A 16,374-nucleotide genomic window follows, 5' to 3' on the forward strand; every position below is an offset into this window, starting at 1 on the left:
CTGTTACTCTGAAACCTGTAACAAGAGAGTGATCACTTAAGGTGAGCTGTTACCAGCGGGGGAACCTTTTGTAGTGATAATCAAGGTGGGCCATTTCCAGCAGTTGACAAGAACGTCTGCGGAATGGGGGGAGGGGGGGAATAAACGTGGGGAAATAGGTTTACTTTGTGCAATGACCCATCCACTCCTAGTCTCTATTCAAGCCTAAGTTGATTGTATCCAGTTTGCAAATTAATTTCAATTCAGCAGTCTCTCATTGGAGTCTGTTTTTGAAGTTTTTTTGTTGAAGAATTGCCACTTTTAGGTCTGTAATCGAGTGACCAGAGAGATTGAAGTGTTCTCCAGCTGGTTTTTGAATGTTATAATTCTTGACATCTGATTTGTGTCCATTTTATTCTTTTACGTAGAGACTGTCCAGTTTGACCAATGTACATGGCAGAGGGGCATTGCTGGCACAAGATGGCATATATCACATTGGTAGATGTGCAGGTGAACGAGCCTCTGATAGTGTGGCTGATGTGATTAGGCCCTGTGATGGTGTCCTCTGAATAGATATGTGGATACAGTTGGCAATGGGCTTTGTTGCAAGGATAGTAATTAATAATTAATTATTTATTAATTATTAAACTGTAAGTAATAGTTTATGTTCATCATCTGAGTCAGATGCCACCAGCAGAAGGTTGACTTTCTTTTTTGGTGGTTTGGGTTCTGTAGTTTCTGCATCAGTGTGTTGCTCTTTTAAGACTTCTGAAAGCTTGCTCCACAATTCGTCCCTCTCGGATTTTGGAAGGCACTTCAGATTCTTAAATCTTGGGTCGAGTGCTGTAGCTATCTTTAGAAATTTCACATTGTTATCTTCATTGCATTTTGTGAAATTTGCAATGAAAGTGTTCTTAAAACAAACGTGCCTGGTCATCATCCGAGACTGCTATAACATGAAATATATGGCAGAATGCAGGTAAAACAGAGCAAGGGGCATGCAATTCTCCCCCACAGAGTTCAGTCACAAATTTAATTAATGCATTTTTTTTTTTTAATGAGCGTCATCAGCATGGAAGCATGTCATCTGGAACGATGGCTGAAGCATGAAGAGGCATATGAATCTTTAGCACATCTGGCATGTAAATATCTTGTGATGCCATCTACAACAGTGCCATATGAAAAGTGAAAACAGACATTAGGTGACTAAGTGGGCAGCATTATCTCCCGTAAATGTAAACAAACTTGTTTCTCTTAGCGATTGGCTGAACAAGAAGTAGGACTGAGTGGACTTGTAGGCGCTAAAGTTTTACATTGTTTTGTTTTTGAGTGCAGTTTTTTAACAAAAAAACTACACTTTTAAGTTGCACTTCTGTGATTGAGATTGCACTGCAAGACTTGTATGAGGTGAACTGAAAAATACTATTTTATCATTTTTACAGTGCAGATATTGGTAATAAAAAATAATATAAAGCGAGCACTGTACACTTCGTATTCTGAGTTGTAATTGAAATCGATATATTTGAAAATGTAGAAAAACATCCAAAATATGTAATAAATTTCAATTGGTATTCTATTGTTTAACAGCACGATTAATCACGGTTAATTTTTTTTAATTGTGATTAATTTTTTTAGTTGCGTGAGTTAACCGCGATTTAATTGACAGCCCGATTAAAAGTAGGAGTTGACCAGGCTTTTCTGCTAATTGCATCATGCCATTTGATCAAAATGAGCTATTGTAGACTTTCATGGGGCAAGTCTTCAGAAGACTTTGATAAGAAGCAACAAGAAATCAATTTTGTATAAATCAGACAGATGACCTTTTTGATACAATCAAGGAAAGAAAAGAGCATCATGACTAGAGTGTTGCATTGACAAAGCTTTTTTTACTCTTCTATAGAATCTGAAATGATTAAGTCAGTACTCTTGTTCTATGAACATCAAAGCTGAAATGCACAAACTTTTAATGTTACAGGAAGCCGAAAGCTTTTTAAAAAGCTTGTGGGATTGTGCTGTAAAAGGCTTCTCGTTGCCCACTGTTCTCCTTCCAGAGAGCAAGAGATCAGAAACTGTTGAGTCTAATTGGTGAGTCTGTATGACAGTGAGCTGCCTTATTTCATGTAGGTCTAGAAATAAATGAGTGCTTAAACCCTTTGAAACACACCACTTCTGCAAAAGCCATGGGCTGTAATTAAATTGAATGTGGGGTTGTATTGTCTGGTGCCGTTGGCTATATACTTGATAACAGACCATGGTATACCCACTATTGTGTTAGAAGCTGGAACCTAATTAGCTGTGTTGTAGATTTTCAGTCACTTTAGAAGAGTTTTTGTTCATAATCTCTCTTCCAAGTGTCCTTTTTTGCCTTTCTGTTGTTTCAGAAGCACATACACTCTTTTGGGTGTGGGGGGAAATAATTAAGGATATGGTAACATATCTTTGTGCCAGTTAATTTTTTTATATATATCATATGTTTTGGATTCAATGAATAAATGTCAGTGACGGAATTGTCTGATATCACTAATAAATCTATTTCATAACAAATGTATATAATTATGCTTGAGGGACACTCTCTCTTTTTCCTGAGATGATTTTTTTTATGCTAATACAATCTATATATAATTTTGGGGAAATAGTGGGCAGACATGAGAGATAATCCCATTTGGTTGTTTTTCAGCTATCCATATGAAAAAACGTCCCTTCCTTGTTTTTTTACAACCTTGCATGCATCTTTGCACTCTGACAATTCAAACAAATTAATCTGAAAACTTCAGATGTCCTAAGCACTTAATTCTTAATAAAGGCAAGTACCTTTAATGTATTTGAATGTAATTTTTAATTTTAGAAATAACTGAACTCCTTTTCTACATATGGAGTATATAACTTTCCACTAAGCTTTGTGACTCCCAAGACATGGTGCTTGTAATACACACAGGCACATGCATGCACAGAAATATGCATGCCTATTTGCAGTTGTGGATTTTTGTAATTAAGACAGATGCATTTTAATTAAATAGACATTCCATGTTTTTATGAATTACATGTTGACTACATAAACATATGAAAACAGTTAAATTTCACACTGCACATTTATATTTCGTTTCCCTTATTTTTAGGGAGAGGGACTGCAATTGAAATAAAACTACATGAATTCATCTTTGTTAAAGATTAAATGCACTAATTAAAAATAACTTTTTATTTCCTTTCAGCAACCAGAGCTGTCATGTTCTATATCATAAACGTTTGATTTATTAAAATAAAATACAATAACAGAACTTTGGAGGAAGGGAACTAACTTCCCTGCTGACACTAAACCCAAAAAATCCTTTAGTGGTACAGGAAGGAAACAGTTCTCTTCTTCCCAACCTCTTCTCCTGGTAGCTTGTAGGGTGGGGAAGAACATTTGAGTGTAGCTTTTCAATACTGAGCAGCTATGAGGATAAGGATAAGAGTGAAGTTTCTTCTGCTGATCCTATAAAGCGTGTGTGGGGAGGGTGGAGGGCGTTCCAAAGTTTGGAGCTCCGCAGTCTGTTTGGAGGAGGGCAGTGCTCTGATATGAGGCATTCTGTAGATGGGAGACAAGATACAACGGTTCATGTGAAAGGCAATTTTTGGTTTTAACCTTTCGCTAGTAAGGTTTCATCTTCTCCCTCCAGTACACACGCTACTACTTATGCACATGGGGACTGAACCACAATTTCTGTGAGAATCTCAACATAACTTGTTCATGTGCATCTATAGTCTCAACATGTTTTAAGATGTTTACATTTAATCTGTGCATGTTCATTCTTCCATATTCAGAATCCTTAAGAGTTTTTGGAGAAATTCCAAATAGGATTTCTCCATAACTTTCAATGGCATTCTATCCTTAAGTTTGTACTATCTTTATGAATGTGTTTACTTTGTGTGATGATGTTAAGTATATGCTCTTGCAGTGTGGCTTAAAATGGCAACATAGCACAGTGGGACTGAATGAAGAACAGTTTGCAATTTTTTTGTTGTTTGGTCTTGAGTTGCTAGAGGTAGGCTAAAGAATATTAGAATCTTAAATGGATAGCATTCTGTGTTGTCTAACAAGGAGCTTGGGTTTGAGTTATTGATTGGGGCGGGGGATCTAATTTCATTAGTAAGCTGTCTGTGCACATGAGTATCTGCTGTGGTAGTTAAGGGTTATCAAAAGCATTCTCTAGAACAGGAAACTTCCCTATTGGTGAGACCCGTTGTCATCAATGGGTAGATTACCAAGTGTTATGGCAGGGTTATACAGAGAATCTGGGAAAGAAGCATTGAGAGCTCTGATCTTCCTATAATTGTTTTAGTTTTGTTTTTGGATGTGGAAGGTGATGATGTGTTTAGCCTAATGAACAGGTTTCCAAACCTGTGCCTAAACAGAGGATTTCACTTTTTGATCATAGAATATCAGAGTTGGAAGGGACCTCAGGAGGTCATCTAGTCCAACCCCATGCTCAAAGCAGGGCCGATCCCCAATTAAATCATCCCAGCCAGGGCTTTGTCAAGCCTGACCAAAAAAACTTCGAAGGAAGGAGATTCTACCACCTCCCTAGGTAATGCATTCCAGTGTTTCACCACACTCCTAGTGAAAAAGTTTTTCCTAATATTCAACCTAAATCTTCCCCCACTGCAACTTGAGACCATTACTCCTTGTTCTGTCATCTGCTACCACTGAGAACAGTCTAGATCCATCCTCTTTGGAACCCCCTTTCAGGTAGTTGAAAGCAGCTATCAAATGCCCCCTCATTCTTCTCTTCTGCAGACTAAACATTCCCAGTTCCCTCAGCCTCTCCTCATAAGTCAGGTGTTCCAGTCCCCTAATCATTTTTGTTGCCCTTCGCTGGACTCTTTCCAATTTATCCACATCCTTCTTGTAGTGTGGGGCCCAAAACTGGACACAGTACTCCAGATGAGGCCTCACCAGTGTCGAATAGAGGGGAACGATCACATCCCTCAATCTGCTGGCAATGCCCCTACTTATACATCCCAAAATGCCATTGGCCTTCTTGGCAACAAGGGTACACTGTTGACTCATATCCAGCTTCTTGTCCACCGTAACCCCTAGGTCCTTTTCTGCAGAACTGCTGCCTAGCCATTCGGTCCCTAGTCTGTAGCGGTGCATGGGATTCTTCCGTCCTAAGTGCAGGACTCTGCACTTGTCCTTGTTGAACCTCATCAGATTTCTTTTGGCCCAATCCTCTAATTTGTCTAGGTCTCTCTGTATCCTATCCCTACCTCCAGTGTATCTACCTCTCCTTCCAGTTTAGTGTTATCTGCAAACTTGCTGAGGGTGCAATCCACACCATCCTCCAGATCATTTATGAAGATATTGAACAAAACCGGCCCCAGGACTGACCCTTGGGGCACTCCACTTGATACCGGCTGCCAACTAGACGTGGAGCCAATGTTGTCAAGAACTTAATTCAGCTGGGATGATCTGTTTTGGTTTGGGTTGTTTTACACCTAACCTTCCTCTCTCCCAGCCTTGGCTGTATTTCAAATTATAGGATAAGTAGTTTCCTTCCTTCCTTCCTTCCCCCCTTTTTAATAAGGGACAAATAGCTACTTTTCATATGCTTGATGTAATACGAGGGAAGGATCGCATGCTATTTAGCAATGTGTAAGTGACTGTAAGTGCTGTAATTATCACGTACAGTCTTGATGCATAATTAGAAGGAAACCTTGTTTGGGGAGGTGGCATCTAGTAGTGATAGTTCTGCAGATGAGTTGGAAAGCATAGATGGGGGCTTAGCTGTCATAATAGACAACCCCACAGGCTAAAGAATCAAAGGTGCTGAATGGCATGCATATATAAAAATATGCAGAATATGTGCAAATTAGTTACCTGTTTAAGGGTTCTCCTCTGTCTCTAATCATTCAGCTCTTGAATTTTATGAATATTTGATATGTTGATATGGAAAATTAAGGTTTGTTTTTTCTTCAGTGCCCATCACTGTTGAATCTGCCATTCATTGCAAGTAATTGGCTTAGAAATTCTACAGTTTAAAAAGTTTGTAATAGACATAAGATCTCACTTTTTAAAGGGACCCTTTTTGGAAAGATTTTTATTATTAGTTTAAACTTGATTCAGTGAACTGTGATTGTGGCCTTGGTACAAGAATTTTATTATAGTGTATCCTCTGTCTTGATTAAAATTTGTTTCTGGATGCGCTGTCTAGAACCCATAGCAGGTCTATAACTGAGTTTTTTTTCTCTCTCTCCTACATTTCCAATAGATCTTTTTATAAAGAATTTCAAGACAAAAGATGAGTTGCAGAGATTGTTTTGGAGTATAAAAATTAAAATAACTTAAATGTGATGTGCCAAATTACCAAAGAAATGGGGGCATTACATTTAACACATCTTGCATTTTTCTTTTAGTTGGTGACACTACTGCAGGTGTTCTCCTACTCTACGAGGACTCTGCTGTGCACTGAAGCAGGCCCATATCTAAGTATTTTCTGTATACTATTTCACGGGCTTCAAAGACTTTTCTTAAAAAATATCTATATTGCAAACCCTAAATTTTTAGACACTAAAGCATTATTGTATATAAGAACACGCTTTGTTTACAATGGGATTCTATACTGAGTGTGATGTCACCAACAGAACGCGTGCTGTGAGGTTGCACCAAACAGTAGCCAGCAAAAATGGGGCTGCAAGGTGATGAAAGTTTGACAAGTTAAAGGGACCCTGTGAAGCTAAATTGTCCCTACAGCTATGTAAAAACCAAGCTTTTTGTCAAACTGAAGGCCAGTGTTTCCATGAGTTAATTTTGTGTTTTAATAATTCCAGTGGAAACATTTAAAATGAACATTCTCCATTCGTGGTTGCAACCCAAACATTGCAACATGGTGCCCAAGAGCCTGCCAGTAAAATTTTCCAGATATCAGTTATAAATAAAAATGAAACTGACTACTCTGCTCTGTTACCTTTTCTCATGTCGCTGTCTTTGCCAACAGTAGATCTAGTGATAAAACAAATTAGATTTTTAAGTTGTTCAATTCCGGTAATCCAAAGTGGTATTTGTAGTATAGCCAAGGAATTTTTTTGTGAATAAACTGAACTTCTAATCTGACATTTCTTAAACACATGCTGAAAGCTTCCTTCCCTTCGTCCTAGGTTTTTTGTTTTTGAGTATTTGGTACATTTTTAAAGCTGTCCTGTTTTTTTTCATCTCTTCAAAAACATTTAGAAGTCACCTTCTATTAGATATCCAGCATAAATAATGCATTATTTTTAAAAAGCACCTCTTAATTTTGTCAACTTGGTCAAAAACTATACTTCCTCAAATTTAAAACATTCAGTTGTCATATGTTGTATTGACATCTCTCTCCAAAATGAGCCTTTGGTACAGTTTGACACTCGCTGATTACATTTGTTATGACTGTTTCCATTAAAAGCACTTTAAACATAAGCTGTTTCATTACTTCTAAAGCATTTTGCAAAAATGTCTAAATCAGAGAATGCTGAGGAGCAGCTTAGAAGTGTCCCAAGTTCATTATAGCGGAGTAGGAATGTAATTTCTCAAAATAGGCTATTATCCACTTGCTGTTATCAAGTAGCTTGGACCTAAAACTAGAAATATTTTAAAATGTTACTAAATCTTCTATTAAATAGTAACATTTTCACTAATTATTTAAACCCAAGCATTGTGCTGGTGTATGGAACTAAAAATATACTTAAGTGAATTGCGAAGCGTGGGAACATAGCAGAAATAACAGAGATTTTTAATTTTTTTGTATTCAGTTCACGAACATGGTGTTAGTAACACAGCTAAGGGGAACCCTTTTAAAATGTGACTGCAGCCTGGTCAGTTTCTTCAAAATATAAACTGAGACAAATGAATAGTTTATAGTAATGTTTAAATTTCTATAAATATACTCACTTCCTGACTATTAATGCAGTGTCATAAATACAAAAGGTGTCCCAGACCTGACATACTGAGTACAGAATTTGTAGTAATTGTTACAGTGATAAATGATATCTGACAGTAAAATTTCAGCTGGTTTTGCATACTATTTCAGTTGTTTAGAGATTTTTAGGATCATAGTATTTAGAGGTACAGAGCCATCAGATGAAGTCTGTTCTCCTGTAAGGGTAGAATGCAGTAGTTGTTCAGCAAATGATGTATCAGATACTACACTAGACTATGCCCAAATCATTGTTTAAAAAACCTCCCTCAACTTCCACTGCTAATTTGGTGGTCGGACATACTTCAGATATTTGGATAAAGAAGTACCATAAAGCAAGGAAATTAAAAAATGGGGAATGTTTCTTTCAAATCTTGTTTATGTGGGTTGCGATGTCAGTGAAATTGATAACAAAACTAGGAAATCTGCAGCTAAGATTTAATAGGGAGATGGGGTCAGTTACAAATTGTTAGTGTAGCTATAGTCAAAAAATGGACTCCACAACAATAGCATCTTATTATTCAATTTACAGTACATGCTCCTCCTATGTAGTAGTCATATTTGCCTAGTTCAGTGATGTACATTTTTACTACTTCTATCTGTGTCTTTCTGCAGTGCTATAGGAGCATGATCTTGATTTTGTTCTTTCTCACACAAACAAATAGAAATATTAGAAGTGCAAATGTAGACCCAAACTCTGTGACCCTACGTTAAAGGTTATGGAACCTGCAGCTCTGGGTTCCTTGAATTGTGAGGCCCTTTAGGGCATTTTCTGCATTTTCAAACCCATGGCAGAGTGTGTAAGCCCAGGTCTGCAAACTTGAGCCAGCACTACACTAAAAACAGCAAAGTAGAAGCTGTGGCTTGGGCTAGTGGAGCCCAGGGTGAGGGGTGGTCTTTCTTGCCTGACCCACAACATCTACAATGCTGTTTTTAGTGCTGTAGTGCAATCTCTGAGCCCAAATCTGTAGATCTGGGGTCTGAGATATGCTGCTGTGGATTTTAAAATGCAGTGTAGATGTATCCTTAGACTCCATGCTAATCTCATATTTCTTTCTCTGAAATAACCTTCACCATGTATGCAAATCCAGTAAATAAAGCTGGGGTTTGTGTCGTGATTTCCTTCCTGTTCTTCCTTCTCCAACCTCTGCCCCCTTTATTTTAAATTAGATAACTTACTGGTAGAATCCAAAGAATTGGGTCACTGGCCACCCCAAAAACCATAAAAACAGTCCTGTGGTTGAGCACGGTGTGCTGGAGTATCTGTGCATATGTGATGTTGCGGGAGGTGAGAATAGAATAGGAGAAAGGTGACTAGAAAAGAGAGAAGGGGAGTGTGTGAATCAACCAAATATAAACTGAGCAGAGACTGAAACAAAGGTGTGGAGAAGATTTAGAGATAAGTAATGGGGATGTGAGGAGGGAGAAAAAGAGCAAATCGTTGTCTTTATGGTGGAGGCATAAGAGAAAAATCAAAAGAACAGTGAATTGATTACTTGAAATAGGTTTTGCATTTGATTTATTTGCTTCAGCTATCAAAGCAGTTAAGAGATGCTGTCACAAAACGAACGGAAATATTTGGTTCCTATCATCCATATGAAAGTGTGATTGAAGGAATGTCTTCTCCTACCTGAAACAAAGCTGAAATAAAACCAATGGATCACCATAAAGTTTTTATTTCAAAGTTTTATTTCAAGTCTGGGCTCTTGAATAAGTGCCTGAAGAATAAGAAATCAATTTTCAATAATGTAGTTTATGTGGCATGTAGGGACAACACTGTTTTTACTTCTAAAGCACAGTAAACTAATTTCCCTAAGCTACTTGAAATTTCTCCTGTGAAGTAGTGTCTGGATCAGTTTCTCATGCCCATCTAATTTAAACTCCATAAGGAAATAGGGGAAAAATGTTTTTGATCAAACTACTGTATAAACTGGTGATCTTCGATACTCCATTACTCTTCAAGCTGCTTCTTAAAATTCCTGAAAAGAACCCAGTGATTTCCTCGTTTCAGAGTAAGACATATTCCTTCGGGATAGCTGAACAAACTCTTGTTTTGTGTGTGGCGGTTGTATGCTGGGGACAGTATGGTGGGGGCAGGATTGATGGAGTCAGTGGTTTTAGGGAAAAGGAAGAGGAGCAAATTTCTTTGAGCACCCTCTCCCCCGCCCCCACCGTTTTTTTTTAGTCAAACACCTTCCAGTGTCTCTTAGTGAAATGCTAATGTTATTGTTAGATTATTCCTTCTAATGCATATTTCGAGAAACTCTTTTGTATTCTAGCTATTCTGTCTTAAGGCAGTATTTTCATTGTGCATTCAATTATATGCTATGTGGCAACTTTGCATGCTTCAGTGGTATGTTCTGTTATTAAATATACAGTTCTGATTATTTGTACCTTGAGAAGCAAACTCAGAGCCTTAGAATTAAGGAAATATTAGTTTCCAGTTGGTACAGTGGTATCCTTGATAAAATATTTTGATCAAACTGATTATTTGTAAAAGGGTAACTACTATATAATGTATAAATCTTTTCCCAATAATTTATTTGTAAACCATTTCTTAAACTCTGAACCGACCCTCCTTTTATCTCAGTTCTGAGAAGTAGTCTTCTCAAGCTTGTAGTCCTTAATAAAAATTCATTATAAATCACACTTGCCTCCATACCATAAGCAAAGATAGAGCATGACTCAATGTATTTTTAAACTCTCATTTTACAAGTGTAATTGAAGTGAGGTTTTTTTTTAATTTACAGTTTGTAATAAATCAGACAGTGCTTATGATCTGTTAGCTATACTCTAATGGTGTGTAAAGTCACGGTAAACAATTCTACTGTGTTTTGGCAAAATGATAGGGTGTCACTGTAGAATAGTGGTTCTCAACCAGGTTGGGGCAGTGAGCAGGTTTCAGGGGGTCCATCAAGCAGGGACAGCATTAGGCTTTCTGAGGCCCATGGCAGAAAGCTGAAGCCCCACTGCATGGGGCTGTAGCCCAGGGCCCTGAGCCCTGCTACTCGGGGCTGAAGTTGATGCCTGAGCAATTTAGCTTCACAGTGCTCTGTGACATGGGGCACCGGGCAGTTGCCCTGCTTGCTACCCACTAATGCTGGTCCTGGCTTTTATATTGCAGAAAAACTGTTGTGGCATAAGTGGGTGGTGGAGTTTTTATAGCATGTTTGGGAGGGCTGAGGGTGCTCAGAGAGAGAGAGAGAGAGGCTGAGAATCCCTGCTGTAGAAGATGCCATTTAGTTGTGATAGGAAATAGAGTTTAAAAATTTTATGATAAGCTATAAAAGTGGACAAGTCTTTTTATTGTTTGTCACTACAGTGAGCAATGTAGTAAAAACATTGTTTTTAATGCTTTAGGATTAAAGTAGTAGCTCCTCCATACTGTTTCCTCCAGAAGCAGGAAATAGAAGTGTTTGGGGTTAAGCAGGAATAGTCCATGTGGTCTAAGACAGGGGTTCTCAACCTTTTTCTTTCTGCGGCCCCTCAACATGCTATAAACATTCCAGGGCCCACCTGTGCCACAACAACAACTGTGTTTTCTGCATATAAAAGCCAGGACCAGCGTTATGGGGTATCAAGCAGGGCAATTGCTTGTGGCTCCATGCCGAAGGAGGCCCCATGAAGCTAAGTTGCTTGGGCGTGGGGTTCAGCTTCAGTCCTGCTGCGATGGGGCTGAGAACTGCTGGTCTAAGAGATTGGTAATGGGATTCCTGGCCTTTCACTTCTAAATTGCTGGTTCAAACCCAAGTCCAGATATGTAGTGATTTGAAAGTTGTTAGATATTCAGAAAGCTATTTGGTGGCGTACATACAAGAATGAGTGGTCTTAGTTCAGTCCCTAGTGGACACACTACAAAAGAAACCATCGCAACTGACACTAATTGTCACTCTTGATGGCAGTCTCGGTAGAGAGTTAAAGGATTAAATGGGCATAGAGAATAAACCACACTCATCCCTAGAGGTCTGTTTCTTCAGGTCAAGGCACACTGACAGCAGTGTGAGGAAACTTGCTCTGCCCATGGTGTATTTGTTCTATTGATGGTCTCCTGGACTGTCAGTGTGATACCTTTCAAAAGTAGCAGACTCCCTCCCCTTTTTTAAGGGAGACTAAGACTCATTACCAAATCTTAACTCTTTCCTTACACTTTTTGATGGGAGTGATGAAAAACATGCATCATTGCTCCCTGCTCTGGTTTTGACATCTCGGAAACGTAATTGACCTGATTTTGATCGATGTTTTTTGTTCACTCATCACTTAATTAGCAGATCAGTTTAGGGATTTGTCTGGATTTGGAGTGAGGTCCTCTTGTCCCCCAAAATCCTTGCTGTTTCCCTCCTCCACTTTGATTCCTGCCTTGGGCGAAAGCTGTTTCCAGCTAAGGGGGGCTGGATGCAACTCCTTCCAGAGAGGAAGTATATGAGTTTCATAGACGCAGACAGACAGAGATAGCATAAAAGACATTCTAAGGAGCAAAGAATATTTCCACATTTGGTGTGCCCAGCCCCTTCTAACCTGACTCTGAGGAGTCAAGTTAGCATCTAGAAATCAGATTTTGATTTGATTAAAACAAATGAAAAAATGCTTGTAATACATTTGCTACCACTAGTATTCTAGTTTCCCTTTATGGAGTGTGGCTAGATTGTGAGGTGCTCAGATACTGCAATAATGGGTGCCATATAAGTAATTAAGGTAGACAGAGCAAATATAAGTTAGTTTCTTTCTGTAGTCTAAGGCATACGTTTTGAGGCTGAATCCAAGCTTCAAAAAGGGTAAAAGTGGAGAATAAATTCTTTAACGATGTCCTAACAGTACTTTAATACCTTCTTAAGTCCCTTGTATTGGCACACCCATCATAATAATACAGAAGCGGTTTGTAATAGTTAAGCTTAGTTTTGTTTGTACCTTGTTCATTAATAATACAAATTATAAAGTTCCTTCCCTCCCCAGAGGTAAGAAACTCCGCGTAATGCATGATTATTTAAGTTGCAGTAATTAAAATCAAATATACAATATACAAATAAAGGGTTTTTTATGTTTATTCCCTGCCTTGTTCAATCACAATTTTTTCCTTTTGACTGAACGGGAATGTTTGTTTCAACTGGTGTAGCCTATTGTGCAAAGAGGTCACAAGCCCATTTAAGAGGTAGCAAAATTTGAATATCTTCCTTGTCAATTTTATTGGCACGTCCTCTGCAATTTTAAAATGTCCTTTTCTCTTATTGCTCCATTTTTAGGGTCCGTGCATCAATTGGTTTTTCAGGCCCAGAACTATAATGGGGACATAGGTGTTGCAATGCTCAGTGTTGTAACACCTAGCTTTTAGGCACCTAGAAAATCAATGGAACAACAATGGGATCGACCAAGCCTGAGTTAAGTGTCTAGACTCTTTGTATAGTGAATGGGAAGAGATAGGGACTTGAGAATGGGATCCTCAAAAGCCAGCACAGGAAGTGGGAAGTAGCCTAAGATAGCCAATAGCAGATGCTGACAAGAGAGATGAGTTGTAGTCCCTGCCCCTCTCATGGAGTTAGGCACCTAAATTTGGGTTGCAGGGAAGTACCTGTGTCTCTTTGAAATCCACAACCAGGAATCCCTCTCTAAGGCCAGGTCTACACTACCGCAGTAAATAGATCTAAGCTATGCTACTTCAGTTATGTGAATAATGTAACAGAAGTCAACATAGCTAGATCCACTTACAGCGGTGTCTACACTACACTGTGTCAACGGGAGATGTTCTCCCACCGACTTACCTTGCTCTTCTCGGGAAAGTGGAGTACGCAAATTGACAGGCGTGCACGCTTTCCCATCGGTTTTAGCACGTCTTCATTAGACCCGCTAAATCTTCAATGCAGCAGCACCTAGTTAGCTTTGTAATGAAGACATGGCCTTAGAGTCAGACAACTTAGTTGCCGAAGACATTATTGCTAGAAATGGAGGAGATGGTGGTGCCTATCTTAAAAATTTTAGCCCAGCTGTTAGAGCACTCTCCTGGCATGTGGGAGATCCAAGTTCTATTCTCCCCCCGCCCTCTTCTTGTTGGGGAGATGATTTGAACAGCGGTCTCCCACTTCTCAGGGAAAGTGGTTAACCATTGAGCTATGGAATATTCTGATGGGTGGATCCCTCAGTCTCTCTTGTTGAAGTAGTCCCACTTTGGATAATTGGTCATTGGAACAGAGGGACTTGAATCCACATCTTCCCCTCCACCCCCCATGTGGGTGCTGTACACACCAGGCTATAGAGTCATTCTTTCTCTGGCCCAATGACTACTTAAGTATTTCTCCAAAGCGGAACAATAGCAGGAGAGGCCTACACAAAAATGTCCCATAGCCTGGTCATTAAGGTACTTTCCTGAGGGGTTAGAGACCCATCTTCAAATCCTTTCTCCCTATCAGGCTGGAGGAAGGAAGGGGATTAAACCGCGCTCTCCCACATACCTGGTAAGTGCTCTAACCACAGGGCTAAAGCTGTATATGGGAAGCTGCACTGCTGCCAGTATTTTGAATGGGGCCCAATCCAATAGGGATGCTCGGAGCATGCCTACCAGGTTGAGTCCTGCAGACCAGACAGGAGGAGGAGTGTCTGTCTTCTCCTGGTTTGAAAATTGCACTGGGGTTTAGGTACCCTGATTCATAGAGGGATGCAGCAGTGCATATGCTCAGAGGCAGAAACTTAGTGGCTAGAGAACTTTTACAGTCAAAATCTAGGTGCCTATGCGGTTAAGCGGTAGCCAAGTTTGTGGATCTCAGTGGTGCCTAAAACTGGGCTTCTGTCTAGATCTTTAGTTAGGGGAACAGTATCCAAGGTTCCTTCAAAACATTTTCCTATTTATATTTTTCCAATCTTCTTGTCACTTAAAGTTGTGTTTATGCATCAATTTTAATGGAGTAGCATCTTTTTTTGCCAACAGTGGATGTGGCTTATTTGTAACAGTGCATTGCACTGAAAGGTTTAATTAGATTGGCGGTGTCACAAATAAGTGCCCTTAACTTGGGGTGTGGGGAGGAATCAGTATAACGTAAATAGAAATAGGCTGCACAGACCTGCACTGAAATAATGCAGGATGAATTAGAACAGATCTACTTATTTCAATGTGTTTGTGTGTAGACCAGCTTTTTTTGTAATTTCAAGTGCAGTTCTTGGTAATTTCAAAATTCCAGATAAGCCATTAGTTTAAAAACAAAACAAAACAAAAAAACTTGCCCTTAATGAGTGCCATCTGGGGTATATAAACCTTGCACATTGTATTACATAATTGTGTTGGCACATAGTATATGGGGGAAAAATCTTACTGTTTATTCTTTTAAACTAGAATTATATAAGATTGTATAAATGTAATTATTTAATGGGGAAACAGTTTCTAATGCTATATCAGAAGTGGAACTATATTAAAACATCAGAAGGCTAATCTTCAATATTGAGTCTTTAGTATTTAATATTACATGATTGAGACTTAACGTAAGTGTGTTGAATACACTGTCAAAATTGCCCTCCTAAGGACACTTCTAAATTGATTGGCGTGATTAGGTGACTCTTTTAAAGGTAAACTATCTAGTGCTGAATTTACTGTATCAAGAACATATTTATTCACTCCGAGTAATGTTTTGACTCTAATTAATGTTTATGAGTAACATACTGCTGCGTTATTTGCAGCTGGATTCAAATGATGTTTAGGAACTTGCATTCTTTCATGACTGCTTTCTCTTTAACAAACTCTTATCACAGAAATACAACCTGTATATCTCCCTCCCCCTTTCCCAAGCTCTATAGTTGGAGTGGGGGAAGAAATAGCATTCAGTTTTATGTTGCATATGACCATGAATTTAGTTGCACATGTTGCTGTAGCTTCATATGTGTCCTAGAATATTTCTGAAAACATTTAATGTGGAAAGTGACTAAAGAAGTTAATTCTAGACTTAAGATGTTTTTATGTAATGCATGTCTGCCCTCTGTTCATTACATATGTAAAGCTTATAGAATTAATGTGAACTTAAAGTAGTACATATAACTATATATTTAAGTAATGAAATGAAATATTTAAGGGCCTACACCTTTTGCTATTACTGTTTCAGTTAATAGTTTGTGGTAATTTAGAGCTACATTGTTACAGATTTAGTTACAAAATTGGGCGATTGAATATCTTGCTATTGAACATTGAGGAAAATGATTTGTGATTTGCTTAACGGACGATAAAATTTAACATAACTTCTTGAATTAGTTACCCCTTCCCTTGAAGGGAGCTGAGTACTGACCCTCAGATAAATGTAACTATTTAAATGTAAGATTACATGCTGAAGGTAAAAGGGGCATTCAGCATATAAGTGAATCAAAAACTTTTGGTTTTGTCCATGTAAGTCCTCATAAATCAGTTGGCCTGTTTCCACTCTGTTGTGGCAACCACATGTCCTGTGCTCTGATGACATAGCTACCACAAAACACCACTAAAGAATGGAACCAAACCATAATG

The 16,374-nt window shown here is 38.6% G+C and overlaps 1 protein-coding gene and 1 long non-coding RNA gene across 5 annotated transcripts in view; one reads left to right on the forward strand and one right to left on the reverse strand.

Moving 5' to 3' along the window:
• KCTD1 (potassium channel tetramerization domain containing 1) overlaps positions 1-16,374 on the forward strand; it is a 137,414-nt gene that overhangs the window by 55,007 nt on the left and 66,033 nt on the right. The gene's annotated exons all lie outside the window — the stretch shown is intronic.
• LOC144260418 (uncharacterized) overlaps positions 3,069-16,374 on the reverse strand; it is a 61,962-nt gene continuing 48,656 nt past the window's right edge. Inside the window, exon 4 of the long non-coding RNA XR_013345018.1 lies at positions 3,069-3,544. This is a non-coding gene — a long non-coding RNA (uncharacterized LOC144260418). The remainder of the gene's footprint in view (positions 3,545-16,374) is intronic.

This window comes from Eretmochelys imbricata, chromosome 2, assembly GCF_965152235.1.
Source record: "Eretmochelys imbricata isolate rEreImb1 chromosome 2, rEreImb1.hap1, whole genome shotgun sequence".
In the NCBI taxonomy this organism is placed as follows: Eukaryota; Metazoa; Chordata; order Testudines; family Cheloniidae; genus Eretmochelys; species Eretmochelys imbricata.